Source organism: Scyliorhinus torazame, chromosome 4 (assembly GCF_047496885.1).
Source record: "Scyliorhinus torazame isolate Kashiwa2021f chromosome 4, sScyTor2.1, whole genome shotgun sequence".
Taxonomy (NCBI): Eukaryota; Metazoa; Chordata; class Chondrichthyes; order Carcharhiniformes; family Scyliorhinidae; genus Scyliorhinus; species Scyliorhinus torazame.
In genome coordinates this window covers 93,630,314-93,655,291 of record NC_092710.1, presented here as the reverse complement: position 1 = coordinate 93,655,291, position 24,978 = coordinate 93,630,314, and positions in this window count along the sequence as shown.

The following is a 24,978-nucleotide window of genomic DNA, read 5'->3' as shown; positions in this document are numbered from 1 at the left end:
ACCTCCCCCCAAGAAAAATAAATAAACCATCAAGTGCAAGATGGTTTCATTTTTCATTTTTGCTCCATCCACTAAGAAATGTACAGAAAAAATACATTTTCGTTTTTTAAGAAAAACAACATACGCAAACAGGTATAATAATATAGTCCATTTTTCTTCGTTCTTCTTCCTCCAAACAAAAACCTTCTCAATTGATCACATTCATGACAAAGCATCGGCTAGCACATTTTCCCGTCCTGCCACATGTACTATTTTTAAATGAAATGGCTGTAACAATAAACTCCAGCGAAACAGCCTTGCATTGTTATTCCGGAATCGCTCCAAAAACGTCAAAGGATTATGATCAGTATATATAATGGTGTCAGATGGATTGCTGGTCACATAAATGTGAAAATGTTGCAAAGCCAGCACCAAACTAAAAGTCTCCTTCTCAATCGTCGAATACTTTTTCTGGTGAGAATTGAATTTCTTTGAAAAATAACCAATAGGCCGGTCTAGCTCTTCGTCGTCGTCTTGTAGAAGCACCGCACCTACACCCACATCGCTCGCATCAACAGCCACTTTGAAGGGTTTGGTATAATTTGGGATGACTAACACAAGAGCAGTGGTTAACACAGCTTTCAGGCCGTCAAATGCCTGTTGACACTCTGCTGTCCACTGGAATTTGTTACGCTTCTTGAGCAAGTCCGTCAGTGGAGCGACCACACTGCTAAAATTTGGGACAGATTTCCGGTAAAATCCACTCATACCAAGAAATCGCATTATTTCCCGTCATGTCGAGGGTATCAGAAACTCCCCAATAACTTTCGTTTTCACATCCCGTGGGACCAGTCGACCCTGTCCGATTGTATGGCCAAGGAAAGTGACTTGGGCTTTTCCAAATTCACTTTTGGCTAGGTTTATCACCAAACCCGCCTCCTGAAGTCGATCGAATAACTCCCTCAGATGTTTTAAATGTTCTTTCCATATCTGGCTGAAAACTACCAGATCGTCGATGTATACCGCACAATTGGGTAATCCTGAAACGACTGTATTAGTTAACCGCTGAAATGTTGCTGGGGCGTTTTTCATGCCAAATGGCATAACTTTGAACTGGTATAAACCATCTGGAGTCACAAAAGCTGAAATCTCCTTCGCGCTTTCAGATAAAGGTACTTGCCAGTAACCTTTCAGTAAATCCAATTTGGAAATAAAAGCGGATTGTCCCACTTTCTCAATGCAATCCTTCAAACGTGGGATAGGGTAAGAGTCCGTTCTTGTAACTGCATTCACTTTTCGATAGTCCACACACAACCATTGGGTACCGTCTGGTTTAGGTACCATCACTGTGGGTGAGCTCCATTGGCTGCAACCCACTTCAATTATGCGATTTTTAAGCATACTCTCAATCTCTCTGTTAACCTGTGCCAATTTTAAAGGATTAAGTCTATATGGATGTTGTTTGATAGGAACAGCATTTCCCACATCTATATCATGTATAGCCATTTTAGTACTTCCCAATTTATTTCTACAAACTTGCCCATGTGATATCAATAACTCTTTCAGGTCAGTTTGTTTTTCCTCTGGAAGGTAACTTCACAATTCATCCCAATTTTTAAGAACATCCTCATTTTCCAATTTAATTTGAGGTCTGTCAAATTCACAGTCATCTGGATTTGGTTCGTCACTTTGAGTTAGAATCATTAAAACCTCCTTTTTCTTTCCTTCCCTTTCAAAGTACCTTATAAGCATATTCACATGACACACTCGGTGAGTCTTCCTTCTATCTGGTGTTTTTACCACATAATTCACCTCACTTAATTTCCTTTCAATCTGAGATGGTCCACAATAACTAGCTTTTAAAGGCGCACCTATTACTGGTATCAACACTAAAACTTTATCCCCACTGGCAAAACTACAAACTTTGGATTTCTTGTCCGCTACCTGTTTCATCACTTTTTGTGCAACTTTCAAATGTTGTCTAGCCAATTCACGTGCTCTATTCAATCATTCCCTAAAATTTGAAAGGTAATCCAATAGTGTAATTTATGATTTCTCACCCACCAATTTTTCCTCAATCAATTTAAGTGGTCCTCTTACCTCATGACCAAAAATTAGTTCAAAAGGACTAAATTTGGTAGACTCATTAGGTGCATCCCTAATTGCAAACAATACGAATGGAATTCCTTTATCCCAATCCTCTGGATAATCTTGGTAATACGCCCTGAACATTGTCTTTAATGTCTGGTGCCACCTTTCTAATGCTCTCTGCGATTCTGGATGGTACGCAGTTGATTTAAATTGTTTTATTCCCAAGCTATCCATAACTTCTTTGAATAACTTTGAAGTAAAATTTGATCCTTGATCCGATTGAATTTCTGTGGGTAGTCCATATCTAGTAAAGAATTGAAGTAACTCCACAATCCTTTTAGCTGTAATATTACGTACTGGAATGGCCTCTGGAAACCTAGTAACACATCCATTATAGTCAAAAGGTATTGATTCCCACTTTGTGTAGGACCGCTTGCTAAAACAAAATCAATTATGACCCTCTTAAAAGGTTCCTCAAATGCTGGAATGGGTATTAAGGGCGCTGGTTTTAAGACTGCTTGAGGTTTCCCTATTACTTGACATGTGTGACATGATTGACAAAATTTAACTACATCTTTATGTAGTCCAGGCCAATAACAATGTTTCTGGATTTTAGCTTGAGTTTTCCTTATTCCCAAACGACCTCCCACTGGTACCTCATGTGCAACTCGCAACACCTCCTTTCTATACCCTACCGGCAATACTACTTGATGAACTTCTGCCCACTTTTCATCCGCCTGCATATGTACATGTCTCCATTTTTCATCAAGACATCATTTTTACGGTAATAACACTCTGGTATACTCTCAGTTTCCTCTTCCGTATATGCTTTCTGATATATCCGTTCTATTTCTTCATCTTTCTGTTGTAACTCTGCCAATTTTCCTGAACTAAAAATATCCGCCTCATCCTCCACTTGTTCTTGTTCTTTTTCAACCATCTGATCAAAAATCGTTTCTGATAATTGCACTTCAACTTCATCTTCATTCTTTGATTTCTCCTCTTGTCTTAACCTGTGACTTTGCAACCTTGTTACTACATAATCCGGAAAAATCCCAGAGTATTCATCCTTCAACCCTTCAGTTGTCTGATTTTCCACTGGCTTATCAACCACTGTGGGCATCAATCCTACCTGCGATCCAGCTATATCATTACCCAAGATAAACTGTATTCCTGGACAAGATAGTTTATCTATTGCTCCTACGACCACTTCACCACTCTTCACTGGACTTTCCAACCTTACCTTAAAGAATGGAAAGCTACTCCTCTCACCCTGAATTCCACATATCACCACCTTTTCTAGCAACATTCTTCCCAAACTACATAATTCCTCATCTCTTACCATTAAAGATTGACTAGCCCCTGTATCTCTTAAAATTGTGACTTCTTTACCTGCTCCTCCTGATACACATGAGTAAACTTTACCCCCACAAGTAAATTCTTTAAATACATCTGGCACCTTCTTAACAGTTACTTCTTGAACAGGCTGTACAATCTTTTGCACCTCCTTCGCTTCCCTTGGGCTTTCCTTTACCACTCTGACAAACCCCACTGTCTTATCCTGTTTTACCACATCAGCCTTCCCAGTGCTTTTCTTCAACCACCAACACTGTGACTTCACATGGCCTAGTTTATTACAGTGAAAACATCTGAAACTTTTCATTTCTTTTCCACCTGCCTGGATTTCTTTTTTAATCTGAGGTACACTCTCTTTATTGTCTCCCATCAGATCTCCTTTACCTCTATCACGTGAGTATTTCTCATGTCCCCAGTTTCTATCCCTCACACGTTGAAACTGATGTCTGAAACCAAGCTTTGATTTATGAACTAATTCATAATCATCTGCCATTTCTGCTGCTAACCTTGCAGTTTTATCCCTCTGCTCTTCCACACGAGTTCTCACTACATCAGGAATTGAATTTTTAAACTCCTCCAAAATTATAATTTCTCTGAGAGCTTCATACGTTTGGTCTATTTTCAAAACCCTTATCCACCTATCTAAATTACTCTGTTTGAACCTTTCAAACTCCATGTATGTCTGACCAAATTCTTTCCTTAAATTTCTAAACCTTTGTCTGTAGGCACTAGCTCATATGCACTTAAGATGGATTTCTTCACCTCCTCATATGTTCCAGATACCTCCTCCGGTAGTGATGCAAACACTTCACTAGCCCTAACTACCACCTTTGTTTGAATCAGTAATACCCACATGTCCTGTGGCCATTGCATTTGTTTAGCTACCTTCTCAAATGAAATAAAAAAGGCTTCTACCTCCTTCTTGTCAAACCTTGGCAATGCTTGGACATATTTAAATAGATCCCCACCATGTTTTCGACTATGATGCTCTGTCTCATTATCCTCATCCATCTCCTCCAACTGTACGTTTCCCTTTGCGTCTGCTAATTTTAATTGATTTTCATGTCTCAGAGCCAATTTCCGAAGTTCAAACTCTCTCTCTTTTTCCCTTTCCTCTCTATCTCTTTCTTTGTTTCTTTCTTCTCTCTCCTTTTCTTTTTCCTCTCTAGCTCTTTCTCTTTCTTTTTCCGCTCTCTCTTTCATATTCAAGCCGCTTTAATTCTTTCTCATGTTCCATTTGTTTAATTTGCAACTGAATTTTTGCCATTTCCCATGAGTCAAACTCTATATCAGGCATCATTAAATGCTTAACCACCGCCATAATTACCTCATCTTTTCACATTTTGTCAGGTAATGTTAACTGCAATGTTTTTGCCAGACCCAACAGTCTGCTTTTTGTCTCTGTCCGTAAAGTACTGTGTGTGACAGTCTCCACCCCCAAAAACTTCTGAGCCTCTGAAAGAGCCATTGTCCACTACACACTCCCCACTTCAACTAAAATACCACACCGGAAAAGCAACAATCCTTCACTGTCTTTAAGTTCACAAAGGCCAATCCAATAGATAGACTTTTATCCTGGACGAGCCCCCAATTGTTATGGGTGAGGCGTTTTCAGAACTCCAAAATGTATCATGGAGTTCAACCAACCTCCCCCTTTAATGTATTTGTTGCTTTTCCTAGCACTCGGCGTGTTCCCTACTTGTGGGATTACAATTGTGGACACATGGGTTTTTAAACACAAAACAATGTTTATTCCATGAACTCAACTTAACATCTTAATTAAACATCGGCTCTCTTAACACCCCTTTCTTCAAAGATAAGTCCAAAAATATTACAAAAGTAAATAATCCCTCAAAATGTTCCTTCAAACTTCCAAGATACTTAACACCTTTAAACAGAATCACATCAGGTTAAAGGCTTTACTAGTATGAGTTTAAAATCACCCAAATGATCCAGAGATAGTCGTTCATGCCAGAGATCACAGCAAATCCAGCTCACTGCAAACACAGGCACTTCCCAAGCTCTTTTTCTCCAAACTGCAACTAAAAACTGCAAAATGGCTGATCTAAAGCCCAGCTCCACCCACACTCTGACATCACTGCATTTTCTTAAGGCACATTGCATAAACATCCATTTCTTAAAGGCACTCTTACATGACACCATTTAAATTTACTTTCTCCCTGGCTGGATTTTGAAACCCACCAGACTTATGGCAGCAGGTGCCTGTGAGTGGGTGTGGCCTGTTTCCCTTCGACAATCCAGCACTTGACAGCAGGCCCCAGGAATGCATTGCCCAGAATAGTTCTCGCTTGGCGATAGTCGAACAGCTGGTTGAGACAGGAACAAATACATTCAAAGATAAAAGAAGCAGAGTGGCAACCTGACTCTGATTGCCACTCAGTGGAATTCGAGGCACTCTGACTCACTATTCCAGCAATGTAAGTGGATTGCAGGTTTCTGCGAGTATTATACTAAATTGCCTCTCCTCATTCTTCCCCCTTCCACCATTCTGAGTTCCAGACCTCCGGGTCCAACAATGGCATCGTTGGATTTCTGTGCATATACAGAGGGGTATCGGCAGCCATCTTGGATGGCCCTATTATGTTGGCAGGAGACACGGTGTGTGCTAATACTTCTGGATGATCCTCTGTCAAATTTTGTTTCATAACACTTTTGTGAAGTCCCATTTTGCGATGCTAAGTACAAGATGTTGCTAATCATTGTTCAATTATCCTTTAAAAATATATATATTTGCTTTTTAAATATATTCAGTTGCCTGAACCTAAATATATTCATAAAAATGTATTGTTCAAAGGAAGTAGGAAAATGAATCAGTTTTCTGCCATTAAAAAGTAATTTGTTCATTAGGAGTCTGCAATAGAATAATAACGAATTGAATTTTGAATTTTCTCCGTATTTGTTGTAGATGCATGTTCCTATGATTATATACCTTTTGAAATGCGTTTGTCAAAAAGATGGTAACATGAAGAGAAATGCAAATAGAACTTTCAATTATACAGCTAGCCTTTGCCATCATTACTCTGTGAACAGGAGATGGAGTTTATTAATGAGAAATATTTCGGGAACATGGCTTGCATCTCACAAGGAGGCAGATGGGAACAAGCAAGTTTTATCTGTGTCTGAACTCAGTCGTTAATATATGTATTTGCGTAACAAATTACTTTAAATTATGAATACTGGTGAAAGGTTGCCTGTGATATTTGAAAGAAAAAATATCAACGTAATGAAATTATAATTTAAAAACTCCAAAGCTCAAAGATGAAGAGAACTTGAAAGGACGCAGAGAAAAAGCAAATTCTGATGCCTAATTGCTTTAAAGGGTTCATGAAGCTGATTCGTATAATTGGACGTTATTTTTATAGATGCAAGAAATTAAGATAATTTACGTCAGACTTCAGGCTGAAAGGATTTTAGTAGAATGTGCCAAAACAAATATAGATCTTTACTGTACTGTATTGGGTAATGCTGGCAAGATATTTTGTTCTGGTGTCATTACTTTGCTTATTTTTGGTAATTTCATTGAAGGGATGTGGGCATCACTGGCTGGGCCAGACATTATCATCCATCCCTAATTGTCCTTGAGAAGGTGGTTGTTTGCCGCCTTCTTGAACTGTTGCAGTCCATGTGCAGTCTGTTAGGGAGGGAGTTCTATGATTTTGAAGGATATTCCCAAGTCAGGATGGTGAGTGGCTCGGAGGGGAACTTGCAGGTGGTGGCCTTCTCAGGCACCTGCTGGCCTTATCCATGTAGATGGTAGTGGTTTTACTGAAGGTGGTGACTTATGCTGAGGTTCAGTTCTCAAAATGGTATTGTCATCTTCTTTCAAGGGTAACTCTTTGTGCATGGGCTTTGACCGTCACTACCAACTGACCCTATCAAAGAGCTTATCTCAAACTGTATTTTGTGGTTCTCTCAAGAATATTAGCAGTGGTTATACATGGTGCACAATTGTTGGAGTAATTTGTCCCTTATCGCCTTGATAATGTGATCTGCCTTACCAAATGTGTTTCTGTCATAGCCTACACTGGCTCACTCAACAAGTTAATTCTAATTTCTTCCTGATTTACATTGCACATTGCTGTCCTTTGTAGTTAGTTAGCAGGTTATGTGCAAGCCTGTCCACTACAAGAAAGATATGGGACTGGATTCTCCGTTCGGGAGTCTATGTTCTCCCGCCTGGAACCCGTTCACATCACCAGCAAGGGATCGGGACATGGCGTTAAGGGTGGCGTCCAGCACCGATCCTGATTTTGCCCTGACACCCGATTCTCCGTCCCATTGGGGAACGCATTCTGGGTATCCAGGGGACGGAGAGACCTGCCCGTGGTGCGGTGAAAATATGGGAATTTCATTACTTCAGAAATTAATTTGAAAAACACACAAATAGCTCAGAATAATATGAATGACCAATCAACCCATCTGGAGCTTGAACATATGGACTAGTGAGAGCAAATTGCCTATTTCTATGCTGTGCATTCTGTGTAATATATAATGAGTTGGTGCCTTCAATGAATTACTGAGACTGCCAGAGTTGAAAGACAAAAAAAAGAGCTATTTTATTTCATAAAGGAGTTGGACAGCTATTGGTAAGGCAAGCAATGGAAAGTTATAGGAACAGATACAGACTAATCAATCAACACTCTTGGAAGATAATAGATCCTGGGGGCAAGGCAATGGTTAGTGATCTCTAGTTGAATAATGGAACGCAAGCATGAAGGAAGAGGTGGAACGTTTCTCAATTACTATTTCTAGAGTTTATATTATTTTTTCTCATGGAGGTCCCCATTGGGAGACTATGTGCACGTGCCAGAGCTGAATTGCACCAGTTTTGCAATCCCCTTGCGGCCGTAAAGTGGGATGCAATTCAGTGTTTCGCACAATGCAAATTTGTGCATGGCGTGGAATACGAGAGATTACCAGGGAATCCCACTACCATGCTGCGATCTTTAGCGGGGACCCCGATAGTGAGGTCCCGTGACCGGCCACCACCCTCCGGTTTGCAAATCTGTCCAAATCTCCTCTACTGCTAATCGGCCTCGAACCCCCACCCACCACCCCTGTATTGCCTGTGTGCCCCCCCCCCCACCACCAAGTATGGGGGTGCCCTGAAATGCCCCCACCCCAGGGATCCTGTAATAGTGAGACCCCCTAGGGACCCCTGTCATAGGAGGACTCCATAAGGTATCCTGTAATAGGAGATCTCCCAGTGAAACTTGTAATAGAGGGACACCCCACAAGGACTCCTGTAACAGGAGGATCCCCACAGGGACCCCTGCCTAAAGGAACCCCCTCCATAGCCCCTGCCTGAACACAAAGACCTCCCTCACACACAGACCCCCACTCCCCTCAGAAAAGGGACTCCTGGTCTGGAAGCTAAAGAACAGTCCAGACAGGGGCAGTGGGGTGCATTATAACTGTAATACCTGCCGTGTAGCTCCATGTATCCTTTCTTCAAAGGGGAGTTTCTGTGACTGCATCTAGCTTTCAACTAGTAGTCTGTGATTGACATCCCATAAAAACCATCTACAGCTTTGATCCATTCATATCCTTTCATGTTTCAGTGGCCTAGGTGGAGAAACCCCAATGTTTTTAAACATTGACCACATCAAAGAGAGGTAAGTGAGGGATTGGAATGCACTTAGTGCACTTACATCTTTTTGATGGACAATGGTTACCGCCTTGGCCACCACAAGGTCCACATGCCAGGGTCACGATTGTAGAGACCACAAGTGATTCCTGACTGGGGTACTGGATGATCACGGAAGGGCAGAGCATCGGGCACTGGGCCCGCCAAATAGATGCAAATGGGTCATTACGATCCATTTGAATTCATGTACATGCTCCTGCTGGCGTGCGGCATGGAATTCATTCAGCCGCCAGTTGGGTGTCAGAGCACAGTGTTCGGGTTGTCGCCCGGCGTCAATTTTTCCCCGACGCCCAATTCTTCATCCCAACGGGAGACACATTTTGGCCATCCTGGGACTGAGAATCCAGCCCTAAATATATGGAATGACAGCCCTTGCAACTTGTTCTAATTTGGTCAGCTTTTCCAAATTTAAATGTGTCATTTCAACCCTGTTCCAGTTTTAAAGAGCCATCCTCAAATTTTACAAAATGCCCATTTCTATCCCAGCCTTCAGCCCATTAGGAAAGGTATTGGTTGAACGGGTGTTTGACTTGTTGATTTTTTGTTTTGCAACTATTCTCATCTTATTTTGACAGTACATGGTTTAAAGTTCAAAATCAAAATAGAATAAGGGGCGAAATTCTCCCGAACTGGCGCGATGTCTGCCGACTGGCGCCCAAAATGGCGCCAATCAGATGGGCATCGCGCCGCCCCAAAGGTGCGGAATGCTCCGCATCTTTGGGGGCCGAGCCCCAACATTGAGGGATTTCCGCCCCGCCAGTTGGCGGAAACGGCCTTTGTTGCCCCGCCAACTGGCGCGGAAATGACATCCCCGGGCGGCGCATGCGCGGGAGCGTCAGCGGCCGCTGACAGTTTCCCACGCATGCGCAGTGGAGGGAGTCTCTTCCGCCTCCGCCATGGTGGAGACCGTGGCGGAGGCAGAAGGGAAAGAGTGCCCCCACGGCACAGGCCCGCCCGCGGATCGGTGGGCCCCGATCGCGGGCCAGGCCACTGTGGGGGCACCCCCCGGGGCCAGATCGCCCCGCGCCCCCCCCAGGACCCTGGAGCCCGCCCACGCCGCCTTGTCCCGCCGTTCAAAAGGTGGTTTAATCTACGCCGGTGGGACAGGCAATTTATCGGCGGGACTTCGGCCCATCCGGGCCGGAGAATGGAGCGGGGGGGCCCGCCAACCGGCACGGCACGATTCCCGCCCCCGCCGAATCTCCGGTGCCGGAGACTTCGGCAACCGGCGGGGGCGGGATACACGCCAGCCCCCGGCGATTCTCCGACCCAGCTGGGAGTCGGAGAATGACGCCCAAGGTGTTAATCCAGTTAAAGGTTTAACAGATGACGTAGATGAAGATGTACCACTGACACGAGTCAATCATGTCTAAACGAGATAGAGAGAGACAGAGGTTAAAATCATCTCTAGGAGTACTGACAAACAAGTGTTAAACAGACACCAGGGGCAGGATCTTCTATCCCACCGCACTCGTTTTCTGGTGCGGCACGCCCCTGCCGACAGCGGGATCCTCCGTCCCAGCAGCGGGCCAATGGGGTTTCCCATTGTGGGCACCCCCACGCCATCGGGAAATCCGCGGGCATAAGTGCGTTGCCGGCTAAACGGAATATCCCACCGATGGAGAATCCAGCCCCAGACTATGTCTACAGTCAGTCTAAAAACCAAGTCTCACATCTAGCATCCAAGATAGAAGGATCCAATCCCAGAACACACTCCAATTTTGGGCTATCTTGTTCTTCAAGAGAGAGAGCAGTGTATCAGAGATTGTGCAGCATTGTGTTTAGGTGACATGCCTGCCATAGCTAGTAATATGTGGGAGCAGTGAGAGGTGGAAGTGAGGAAGGAATCATTGGAAGGTGGAGTCAGTGTGAGCTGGAGCTTCCACTTGTGAGGTGAGAGTTTGGAGTGCCAGACATTGCTGATGGATGAGTGACTGGAGAATGATGCATTGGGAAGCAGGTTGTGCACAGGAACTTTCTCAAGTTGCAGAGCAAATCGTGATGTTTAGACAGATTTATTGTTGTGATTTTAATGCCTGTTTTACCACCAAGAGATAGATGAGCTGGGAATAAAACTAGCTGGTCCACTGACATCCTTGCTCTATAATCCCACAGCCCCTTTATCACAATCACACAAAACAGGGAGATGAGAGGTGGCATTCTGATATGGGTTCTTTGCATGTCTCAATGATGATATCCTGAGACTTGTATGTTTAAACAGGAATAGTTTGACAGTCCTTAATAATTTGCAGGTCCCAGGCTATTATCATACATGGTGTTGTTCACCATGCAGGCAGGCTTCTTATGAAGCGTCTCTCTCTCTCTCTCTCTCTGGACTGTTCTCCTGGAGTCTATAGCCATGTGACTCTATGCATCATACCATGGGCAGCGTTATCTTCCAGTACAATGTTAACCTTCACTGTGCCAAGCACACTGGCGCGCGCATAATACGTTTTGTCTATTGTACTGTGGTTGGCATGATAGTGGTTAGTACTGTTGTTTCACAGCACCGGGAACCTGGGTTCAATTTCCCGCTTGGGTCACTGTCTGTGCGGAGTCTGCATGTTCTCCCTGTGTCTGCGCGTGTTTCCTTTGGGTGCTCCGGTTTTCTCCCATAATTCCCGAAAGACGTGCTTGTTGGGTGAATTCTCCCTCTGTGTACCCGAACAGGCGCCGTAGCATGGCGACTAGGGGATTTTCATAGTAACTTCATTGCACATTGCAATGAGGTGCTTCGACATTCAAGGAAATCTGAAGCCCTGGGGTGCAGAGTTAAGGGTTAACATCAGAAGCATACAGGACGCTGATATAATAATGATTTCAGATCACATGACTGAGAAGTGAGGGTGATCTGGAAGGAGTAGAAGCTCCAATATCATGTTGAGGTCCAGATATGTAAATACTTGTTGTAAATAAAGAGTAATGGTTTTGAGAAACTACAGGCTTGAGCACTATAGAATGCTTTTGGTAGAATTGACAATCACACCCCAGGGCTTCAGATTTCTTTGAATGTTGAAGCAAGTCATTATTCAAGGAGAATTGCTGTCCATATTTCTTCCCCCTTCTCTCCATACTGCCCCAATAGGAATATCTCCTAGGGTCCAGAGTGGTGATCGCAGCAGCAGTGATTGCTGGGATCGCAAAGCCACTTTGTATTCACTGTTTGTTTCCCATTCTCGGACTTTGAACAAGTATCTGTCTCTTCCTCTCATAGTTTGTGAAGGAGATAAAAACATGCTCTCCAAAAGATGAAAATGTTCATATTTCGGTCCGTAAACTTCGCACTTTTAATATTCTCACCCTTGCTTACAAGTGCAATCTCTGTAACTTCCTCTAGCCATACAAACCATTGAGATATTTGCACTGATCCAATCCTGACCACTTGCACATCAATGATCTTAATCACTTCACCATTGGCAACTGCACCTTAAGGTGCCTGGGCCCTAAGCAATCATCTCCCTAAACATCCATGTGGCTCATTATTAAATTTTCATTGATTGAGTATGCTCCTGTGAAGCACCTTGGGACATTTTACCACATTTCGTACACCTCTGTATTACAATTTGTTGTTATTGTTGTATCAGGGAAAGAACTTTAAAGCCTGGGTTACATCAAATTGGCCAACATAAAGGACAGGACTCTAAAACGAAAACCTCGCCCCTACCAGAAATCTTTGAAATCAACTGCACTCAACAGCATTAATTTGCATTCGAAATCGATCATACTCAAAAGCAACCATTTAGCCATCATTTGATATCATTTGCACTCAAAAGTAATCATTTAGCTGCCATTTAACATTTAGAATAACTGACATCATTGTCATCAATTCCCCAAAACTGCAGTTCTCAGACATTCGTGATTGGCAATATAATTTCCTTAAGCATTTGGACACCAAAACAATCATTAAACTCCACATACATGAATCTTGATAGCTTCAAACATCCTAAAACTGAGCTAATTTTGTACAAAACCAATTCTGCTTTAAAAGATGTTTTTATAAGCTAGTTGTATATTTTTCTTCATTACCTATAAGTTGTACAGCACACACTTGCCCTAACCCCCCGCCCCCCGTGGCTTTCTCCAGCTCCCAATACCGGTGATTATATCTATCTATCTATCTCTCTCTCTATCTCTCTATCGATAACTCCACCATCAGGTTTATGTGGTGGTATAATATTGGTATGATGCCAATGAGATATTAAGCCATTAGATACTATTTTTATGTGTAATTATTGATCACTCAGGCAGACTGCATTAATTTGATTACAAAAAATTGTTGTTGTAATTCAAACTAATGTTTATAACAATATCTCATGTATTATTTTAATATTTGTAGAAAATATGCATTTTTTTCACTCTCTTCACAACATCAGAACCTTCCACATCCAGTGGAATAAATAGTTTTGCAATCTAGTCACTGTAGTAATGCAGGGAATGTGTGGCCATTTTTACACAGCAAGCTCCCACAAACAGCAATGTGATAGAAAAATCTGTTTTTTCTGAAATTCGTTAAGGGATAAATATTGGCCAAGACAGCAGAGATAACTCTCCTACTCTTCTTCTGATAGAGCCAAGGTATGTTTTATGCCCAGCTGAGGGGGCGACAGGAACTTGGCTCACATTTCATCTTGAATGGTGCGATCTCCAACAGTGCAGCACTCCCCAGCACTAAGTGTGTGCACCTGGATCAGGTGTTTGATTTTCTGGAGTGGGACTTAAACATTGACCTTCTGACTGAGAAGTGAGAATGTTACCACTGAGGCACAACTAACTTTTGACTATAATCCATAACTATATGTACTATAGTATCCTAACACCAGATACATTAGCTGTAGTGGTATATTCTGTGTCACATCAGATTGGTCCTGCATCCAAAGTTAATTGGTGTTTCTAATTAGGATTGCATTATATGCCATTGAGTCATTTTTATGCAGCAACTCTACATTGAATTATAAATTCACCATAAATAATTAACTCAAGGTATACATTCCTAAACATTTCCTCCTGTACTCTTGCCTCCTTGTTAAGATGTAACACCACACTCAGCAATATATTCACTCCATACCTCGAACGAATAATTCTTTGTTCTAAATTGAATTTGATGTTAATCTATCCAATTAAACCTGGTAGCTGCACTGATAAAGAATATGAATTGCAACTAATTTTTATGTCCAACGTCTTCAAGGCAGCAAATGTCGCCTATCGTCAAGTAAGAGGCTCAATTAGCAGAAAGAAAAGAGAGAGAGAGGGGGCGAGTGGTGATGGTGAGGATAAACAGATCCCCTGTGAATAGTCTTCAACAATTTCTAATACAGGATCATAAAAAATTAGCAGCTTTGGTTTCACGCCAACTTGTTGTTTTGTGATCCAACGTGTCGGGGTTTATATATAGTTCCCAGTTTTCCTCAGAAGGGGCTCAATTTTACCAGTCCCCATGTGACAGGATTGGAGCGTCTGTTCCAGAGGTAGGGACGCTACCCACCTCGTCACAAAGCCTCAACTGCAGGCATCATTGAAGTGGAGATGAGCATGTTGCATTTGGCTGCAGCTACCTCACCATACAGATAATCCTTAGGTAGGCAACCATCTTCCATCTTGAAGATATTCCCATGGTAATGAAGCTGTTTCTGTTGATGAGTTCCAACAAGCCTGGGAACGCTGCCTTTCAGAGGTATGGCATATTGGTGATTTTGTCTGACCAAGATTCTACCCATCCAGTGAAGATGGAAATTATTGATATTCTTTTCCTGGTAAGTCACCACCACACAGCAATGTGTGGAATACACAGGCCTTACAAACCTTCAGCATGGTCCTTAGGGGTCAGCTTGGTATTAGCCCATGCATGTTTGTGAGTCAGCAGAGATGGTAGAGGTTTTTCCTATGTGTTGATCAGTTCTGCATTAAGGGACAGATTGTCTGCCACTGTGGAGTTAGCATAGTTTACTAACAAGTGGGGTGTTATTGAATGATCAGGGTGGATGGAGCTATAACACCTTGTGCCATGACAATGGATTTCTTGATGTTTATAGTCAGGTCCAGAAAGTTACACGCATCGGAGAGACAGCCCAAGCACATCTATGTGCCCCTGCCATGCGTGTTTTCTGTGGAGGTAGCATGTAAAATAGGAGAGGTGCCCACCTCACCACCTTCCAACCCACCTCCAAGATCTCTCTTCGCCAATTGACACTGACAATACACTGCCAATGCCATGAAACGTTTAGTGTCGGCAGTCATGCAGGAGTGGGCAGCTTGATTTTTAAAATAAATACTGCAAAGAGCTAGCAAGACTCTATCTTCAAGGGCTGCCCTTTGCAGATTGGGAGTGGTCTGCTCTAGGATCGAATACCGCCCATTGTTCCTCCTCGCCTGAAGCCTTAAACCCAACAGTCCTACCTGCCCAAACCCCTTCCCAATCAAGACCCCAAACATACCTGTTTCCGGGGATCCATTGCTCCTTCTTCTTGTTCGGTATTGCAGTCCAAGCAGTGCCCACTAATGCTGCCTTGGTGCTGGTGGGACGGATGGAGCTGTCAGCCAATACACTCGGCTGGCAGCTCCAGAAGGTGGGACTTTGTCCCAGTGAGGGAGGCATGGGGGAAGTCCCATCCGACCTTTGTTTTGTCTGCCCGCTGTGTGCTGTGGCTGCAGGCTGAGCCAGCATGGAGCGGATTGGCCCACACCATTACTAGTCAGCCCCATATGTCTTTGTAGCTGAATTCCCATGTGGGGGAGGCAGTGCCATTGTGGTCATGTCATTGGACTGATAATCCAAAGGCCAAGAGTAATATCCTGGGGACACGAGTTCAAATCCCAACATGACAGCTGGTGGAATATATGTTTAATTAATCAATAAATCTGCAGTTGAAAGCTATAGTCCTAGTAATGCTGAAACAATTATTGAAAAACTGATATATTTTACAGAAATAATTCAGCCATCCTTACCTGGATAGCATCATGACCTAGATGTTACTCCAGACCAGCTGGGGTTGACTCTTAAATAGCCAAACAAGCCACTCAGCTGCATCAAACAGTGACAGAGAATCTACTTCCCTCCCTAACCGCACTGCGGGTGGACCTTCACCACATGGACTGTAGTGGGTCAAGAATGTAGCTCACCACCACCTGCTCAGGGATAATTAGCGATGGATGATAAATATTCACATCCTGTGAAAAAGAGAGTAAAGTAATTTCAAATCCCTTCTGAAAATAACTATTACGTCTGTTTCTGTGGTATTTTTAAAAGATAGGCTTGCAGACTATGAAGGTGTCATGATATTCAGGTAAACATCATAGCACCAACATACATACATACTGATGGACAGATCAACGGACCGATCAACACACACAACATGACAGCCAATCACAGGCAAGAGCATACACAGTACAAAACAGGGAACACGACACTTCCTGGGCACTCGAGCAGGAGACGGCTAAGGGCACAGAGCTCATTATAAGCCACTCAAACATCCACCATGTGCTGAGTGTCACTACACGATAGAATTAGGAATAGGTCCACAGAATCAAGGGTCATGATCGAGCCTCAGTAAAGAGTTTACCAGTATAAATAGATGTTTGAAATAAAACTGCGTTGTACCATTCGCAACCGTGTTGGTTCGTCTGTGTAGCAGAGTACCCAACACTTCAGAAGGTACAAACAAACAAACAAGAGCTTTATTGGAAAGGTGTTTACTCAGCAGTCTGCAAAGATAGACTGACTGTCAGCACGCCTAAACGATCGATAACATCCTGTGATCGGACTCTTAAAGTGACCTTGTTACAACTAGGAACAAATGTGAATGCACAACACTTTCCTCCCCCTTTACATTCGAGGTTCCTGCAATGAAACACATTATAACGTTAACAATCAAAATTCACGACATGAACAATTAATAAACACAACAGTTAATAAGTTTGATATTTCGGAGGATGATGATTCCTGTGTGGTTGTTGGCGAACCTTGGGCGTTTGTGTTCTCATGTTGCCTGCAACCTCTGGGGCAGGATCCTCCGTTTCTGAGACTAAGTATTGACGCTGACGCAAATATCGTGGACTTTCACGACAGTAAAGCTGGCGCATAACCTGGATTGATTCAGCGACTGTGGAGGGGCTAGGACCAGCACCACATGGAACACAATCGATTCCAAAGAAAAACGGTGCGGGCTTTGTTGGGTCGTGATTGACACTCAAAGGCTGACAAGCTGCAGCTGTACATACACATTACAATCCCCACAAACACTCATCCCAGCCAACAATTTGGCACTGGTCGTGCTGGAGCATGCCCATACAGCTGATGGGTTAGCTGGGGCCAGAGGACACAGTGGGGTGGCCTGGGGGAAAGCCTATACGACACATGGCCCGAAGTTCACAATGGGCTGTTAGCAGCGTGTGCAGCTGCAGGGCTGCCTTTCTTGCTGCGGCAATGGTGTTCCAAGCCTGTCCACAGCGATCCCATAGCCCACCTCCTGGCCATCCCCGCTACTCCCCCCGGCCCTTGCAGAATCCCTCCGGCCAGTGGCCAACTGTCAGCCACTTTCCGTACCCTCTCTCTCTCCCTCAGCATCCATGATGCCGGTTTCATGATTTTTAAAAGCAATAGTGAACCGCGCCGTCGAAGGAGGAGCATCGCGGAGGCCCCAGAGAATACCGGGTTGGGCCCGGTAATGACATGCAAACAGTGTTTACTGTATGTGCGTTCCGGGCCGCATTGACACCACTGTCGAGCTGACAGAGATTTGCGATTTGGCGTCAAATTGGCGACTGCTGCGATTTTGCCGTCGGAACCCATTCTCCGCACAATTGCCTTTCCCGATTTAGCCAATGGAGCATCCCGCCCACTCTCTTCCACAGTTGTTCCTGGTATTGTCAGGATCTCCGGAATGTCTCGGCCTTCACTTGGCACAGTTTGTTGCTACCTCTTGGTTGTCTCTGGCAAACGAGTTCCAGTTGCTAAAAATTGATCAGCATGTCTTTTCTATGCTACATCGTCCCGAATTTGGTTGGTGTAGGAGACTGATCTGTCTGTGCTATGACAATGGCAAGTATCCACTTCTCACTGGTGGTATAAGACCTTGCCGATACTTCCTGGCCTTTCTGAAAAACACAACGTTTAGCCCTGTTTTCATGTCACAAATCCTGAATTTGCTGGTTCCTCTCAATAATCTCTCTTGTTTTAGGTGGATTTAGCAGATCAAACGTAATGCCGGAAAACTTTGTGTTGTATGTCATGAGGAATTATTACTCATTTTGACAATGATTCTTGCTCAAGAGTTACCTTCAATGAATGTTTCATTGTTTGAACAAACCCTTCAGCCAGCCCATTTGTGGCAGGATGATAAGGAGTGGATCGGATGTGTTGGATTCCATTCTCCGTTAGATAATAATCCTTGCAAATGAACTCTGTCCCATTTTCGCTGTCAAGTTGTTCAGGGTCACCAAATCTTGTAAAAAAATCTGACCCAATCTTTTTGTTATTCTCTCCGAGGACGTAATCTTCATATTGGCGATTTCAGACCATTGAGGATGCGCATCTACCATAATGAAAAACGTTCATCCTTCAAATGGTCTGCCAAATCTATATGAACTCTTTGCCATTGCCCTTCTGGCCATTCCCATGGCCAGTTCGAGGCAAGTTTTGAAACTTTGCACAAGTTGAACACATGCCCGTCTTCTCCTCGATTTCTCTGTCAAGTCCTGGCCACAAAAAAATAACTTCTGGCTATCTCCATCATTCTTTTTTAAAAAAATGTATTTTATTACAAACATGTATCAAAACAGGTTACAGCGAATTAACACGCCGGGAAACATACTTCCCAACAATCAACTATATAGTCTGTACAGATTTTTGCCCTATCTGCATCATTCTTACGATCCCACAATGATTTTCGTGAAGTTGGTTTAGAGCACAAATGGTGAAATGATGACCCGCATTCTCCACGGGAGATAACCAGTCTGTACGGATAGTTTGAGTCTTTTGGGTAACACATGGCTTTTAAAAGACATTAAGGTAGATAAGTCTCCTGGGATGGATGGGATTTACCCCAGAATACTAAGGGAAGCAAGGGAGGAAATTGCTGGTGCCTTGACTGACATCTTTGTATCCCCATTGGCTACAGGTGAGATCCCAGAGGACTGGAGAATAGCTAATGTGGTACTGCTGTTTAAGAAAGGTAGCAGGGATAATCCAGGAAACTATAGGTCGGTGAGCCTCACGTCTGTAATAGGTAAATTATTGGAGAGTATTCTCAGGGACAGGATTTATACTCATTTGGAAACAAATGGACTCATAAGCGATAGACAGCATGGTTTAGTGAAGGGGAGGTCATGCCTCACTAACTTTATCAAATTTTTTGAAGAGGTGACAAAGATGATTGATGCGGGGAGGGCAGTGGATGTTGCTTACATGGACTTCAGTAAAGTCTTTGACAAGGTGGCAGATTGGTACAAAAGATAAAGTCACACAGGATCAGAGGTGAGGTGGTAAGATGGATACAGAACTGGCTTGGTCACAGACGGCAAACGGTAGCAACACAGGGGTGTTTTTCTGAATGGAAGGTTGTGACTAGTGGTGTTCCACAGGGACCTGTGCTTGGGCCTCTGTTGTTTGTAGTATATGTAAACGATTTGGAGGAAAATGTAGCTGGTCTCATTAGTAAGTTCGCGGATGACACCAAGGTTGGTGGAGTGACAGATAGTATTGAGAATTGTCAGAAGATACAGCAGGACATAGATAGATTGGATATTTGGGCAGAGAAGTGGCAAATTGAGTTTCATCCGGACAAATGTGAGGTAATGCATTTTGGTAGAGCTAACATAGAGGGGAAATATGCCATAAATGGCAAAACTCTTAGGAATATAGAAAGTCAGAGAGATCTGGGCATGCAGGTCCACAGATCTTTTGAAGGGGGCAACACAAGTGGACAAGGTAGTCAAGAAAGCATATGGAAGGCTTGCTTTCATTGGACGGAACATCGAGTATAAAAACTGACAAGTCATGCTACAGTTGTGTAGAACTTTGGTACGGCCGTACTTGGAATATCTCACACAATTCTGGTCACCACACTACCAGAGGATGTGGAGGCTTTGGAGAGGGTGCAGAGGAGGTTTACCAGGATGTTGCCTGGTCTGCAGGGTGTTAGCTATGTGGAGAGGCTGAATAGACTCTGACTGTTTTTCATTAGAACAACGGAGGTTGAGGGGTGACCTGATAGAGGTCTACAAGTTTATGAAGGGCATTGATAGAGTGGATGCGCAGGCACTCTTTCCCAAGGTGGAGGGCTCAGTCACCAGGAAGCATATGTTTAAGGTCAGTGGGGCAAAGTTTAGAGGAGACGTGCGAGACAGGTCTTTTACACAGAGTGTGTTGAGTGCCTGGAATGCATTGGCAGGGGAGGTTGTGGAAGCAGATACATTAACGGCGTTCAAAAGGCATCTTGACAAACGCATGGATAGGATGGGTATAAAGGGATACGGTACAAGGAAGTGATGAGGGTTTTGGCCAAGGTTGGTATCATGACCGGTACAGGCTTGGAGGGCTGAAGGGGCTGTTCCTGTGCTGTATTGTTCTTTGTTCTTGTTCAACTTCAGGTTTGCTCCCGTGATCTTGCCATGAAGTACCATGTTCACAACTTATGTCAGTAGTGGATTATTTCTGGCATATTTCTGAACTTATCCTATGGTTACAGCAGTGTTATCAACTTCTTCGAAATAGAAAAATTACTGTTTGAACATTTACGACTCATAGGTTAGGTAAAGGTAGGTAATGACTCGTTCGGTAAAGGTAATCTACAGAGTCCTTCAGTATTACCATGGAGATTTGACTTACAATATTTGAACATGTATGTCTGTGCTGTCAAGTCAACAGCAATGCCTATCTCTGCATCCAGCTCGCTGCTAGAGATAGAATACCTGTTTGCGGCTCCAGTATCGATGTCAATGGTCGATTCGTTAGCAAAGTAAATGTCTGTCCAAAGGTAAAAAAAATGTTTGATTCCAAAAGTGATGTCAAATCTTCCTTCTCTATCTGTACATAGTTAATTTCTGCTTTGTTCACGCATCTTGATGCAAACGCTATTGGCTTCTCTTCACCATTGGGCATTATGTGAGAAACCACTGCTCCCAACCCCTAAGGGGATATATCACAAACTAGTTGCAAGGGTAACCGGATCAAAGTGTGTCAGGACGTCTGACTTTAATAATGCCTCTTCAGCTTGGCCAAAGGTCTTCTCGCACTGATCCACCATTTCCTGTTTTGGTGCAATAAGTTGTGCAGAGGTTTGACAATAGTTGCTGGATTAGGGCCAACGTACCATAATAATTCAATAGGCCCAAAAACGATCGACTGAGGTTGAGTTATGTCTTGAGGTGCAGGTGCCTCAGTTACAACTTTTACTTTTGAAGGCAATTTGTGCAGTTGCTTTGCATCTATGACGTGCCCCAGAAGATCTGAAGAATTCATTTTTATCCTTCTGCATTCGTAATCTGTAATCTTCCAGTCTCTGGAGAATAGCATCTAAATTTTGAATATGCTCTTCTTCATTCTTTTTAATATCAAAAATACTGTCACTTAGCTCCTTATGGTCCACTTAGAATGTGATCCATGACACGTTGGAATAATACAAGTGTGAACGTGATGCCAAATGGATCTCTTTTACATCCGAATAGCCCCTTGTGTTTTACGATTGTCAAATATGGTTGTGAATCTGGATCTACACTTATTGGGACTATAAGTTTGACTAAGATCAACTTTACTGAAATGCTGACCTCCAGCCAACCCAGGAAATAACTCATAGAATTTAATTATATAGAATTTACAGTGCAGAAGGAGGCCATTCGACCCATCGAGTCTGCACCGGCTCTTGGAAAGAGCACCCTCCTTAAGCCTGCACCTCCATCCTATCCCGGTAACCCAGCAACCCCATGTAACCTAAGGGCAATTTATCATGGCCAATCCACCTAACATCTTTGGACTATGGGAGGAAACTGGAGCACCTGGAGGAAACCCACACAGACACGGGGAGAAAGTGCAGACTCTGCACAGACTGTGACCCAAGCAGGAATTGAACCTTGGACCCTGGTGCTGTGAAGCCATAGTGCTAACCACTGTGCTACCCGGCTGCCCTCACCAAAGAGTACTTCTCGGCACACAGTAGTGGACTGATAGTGACTTTAAAATCATCATATCTGCGTACCGAGCCATCTTTCTTCATCATGGGTACTATCGGCGAGCCCAATCACTTACATTCATGGTTTTAAGGAGCCCAACATGACTAGTCTCTCTAATTCTGCCTCAACTTTAGGCCTGATGGCGCACGGCACTCACCTTGCCTTTAAGCATTTTGCTTGGCTTTTGTCCTGAATTTTTAGCTTGACTGACATCTCTCTCATGTTTCCCAGCTCCCCATTAAAGGCAATGGCATGTTTGTTTAAAATCTTTGGTAAACCTGCTTCGGACTATGACATAAGGGGCGGGATTCTCCAATCCCACAGCAGAGTGTCCATGCCAGCGTAAACGCCATCGCGGTTTACGACGGCGTGAACGGGCCGCTCCCACGACTAATTCTGGCCCCTCCAGAATGCGCAGTGGCCTCCTTCAACGCGCTGGCCCCGACGCAACATAGCGCAGGACTACAGGGGCCGGCACGTAGGAAAGGAGGCCCCCCAGCCACAGAGGCCGACCCGCCGATCGATGGGCCCCGATCGCGGGCCAGGCCACATCGGAGGCTCCCCCCAGGGTCGGAAACCCCTCCCCCCTCAAAGGCCACCACCTGACCCTTACACACCAAGGTCCCGCCGGCCCAGAGCAGGTTAGAACAGCGCCGGCGGGACTCAGCTCTTATCTTACGGCCGCTCGGCCCATCTGGGCCGGAGAATCGGTGGGCCGGCCGCATAGAGCGGCCCGCGACCGGCGCGGTGTCAACCACGCCGGCGCCAATGGCACCTTTTCTCTGCTCTGTGGAGAATCGCGTGCCAGCGTCAAGGCGGTGTGGTGCGATTCGTGCGGCCCACCGACGATTCGCTGACCCGGCACGGGGTCGGAGATCCCGCCCAAGATTCACCTCAGCCCAGTTTAGCATGATTCTCTCCAGCCAGCTTCTCCCCATTAGGGCTGGATTGTTACCTTTAGCAACGTGCAGGGACAAATCTGTGGATGTCCGTTTAGCTGCACAATTACAGCGCTGCTGTCCCTCAATGACACTATTTCCCCAGTATATGTTATTAGTGTTATATTTGAGGGTTTTAATGTGATATGTCATAGTTTCTCTTGGTAAATGGTTTCTGACACCAATGAAACTGCTGCTCCAGTGTCCACCTCCATATTCACTGGTTGTCCATCCAGTAAAGGAGTGGCCAGTAGCTGTCTGTTGCACCCACACTGGCCGTTAAGTTCAAACACAGTTTGTCATCTGACTGTGACTCTGGTCCTTTTTCGCAGCAGTTTTATATCAAGTGGATCCTTTTCCCTCTATTCGGTTTTCCATTTGATACACTTGGTTCCTGCTTTTATGATTCTTGTTTCGAACTTGTTTCTTTCCCCAGCACGCACGTTTGATGCGCCCCTTTTTCCCACAATTCCTGCATTTTGCATCTTTGCACCAGCAGTCTGCTGCTCTATCCCCAGTTTTTGCACATCGGTGGCAATTTCAAACCTGTGTCTGTGCTCAGGTCTCAGCTGACATTTTATGGATTTTAATGCTCAAACTTACTTGTTGGGCTTCTTTATCTGCTAATTTCATTGAGTTCATGATTTCTAAAGCCTTTTTTAGGCTTAACTTGCTTACTGTTAACAGCCTTTTTTGAACAACTTCACTTCTTAACCCACACACTAGTCTGTCTCTAATGGTGACATTCAAGACATCTCCAAATTCACAGTATTCAGCTATTTTATTCAAAGTGGCTCCGAATTGTGTGACTGATTCACCATCTTGTTGGTTACGATCATGGAACCTGAACCCCTCAGCAATGACTAAAGTTTTAGATGAGAAGTGGCCCTACAATGTTTTCATAATCTCTGCATAGGTTTTCGAGCCTGGTTGTTTTGGCTGCAGTAAACATCGCAGGAAGTTAAAGGTTTTTACCCCGCATTGTACTCAGGAAAGTTGGGACCACTTCTGCCATTTTGCTTGCTTGGACAAAGTATTTGAATCTTTCAGTGTCTGAGCTCCAGATCTCAGTGCTTTCACCGTACGGTCCCATGGTACCAAAAACTCCCGCCATTTTACAATGGGAAGGCTTGCGTATACACAAATGTGCCACAAAGCTTTTCAACACTACCTCACTTTTTTTTTCCTTTTCAAACAAGTTAATCCTGAACTCAACCTGTTCCTTTCCGAGTTTTACAAAACTCCCTTAGCTCTCAATTAATTGCTGCAGGGTATTTGTTACTTTTCTTGCTACTCACAGTTACACTGTTCCAGCACTTTCTGGGCAGAGCATTTGGCAAGCTTCTTTTGATACTGTTGTCACCAGAATCTTTGTTTAAATTTCAGTTCCTTCGATGGTTGCTGCTATTACTCGGCACCCTTCCATTGCCAGCTTTGGTGCAGCGATGTTTGTATCTTCTTAATCCTTTTTGGATGGCTGCAGTGTGGATAGACAATTTTTCTTACTTTACCAGATACCTGCTGTTCTTTTTTTAGTGTTTGCAGTGCGGACCAATCTCCTCGTCGCCAGTTTTCTCCTTTGTATCTTAAAAGGGTAGGCTTGCAGACCAAGAAGCATCTGAGAGCTTTAATGGCAAGAGGTTTACTCAACTGGCTGTGAAGATAGGCTTACCGTTAGCCCGCCTAAACAGTTGATGATGTCATCAACACATCATGTGATCACACTTTTAAAGTGACCTTGTTCCAACTCGGAACAAACATGAACACGCAGCATTTTCCATCGCC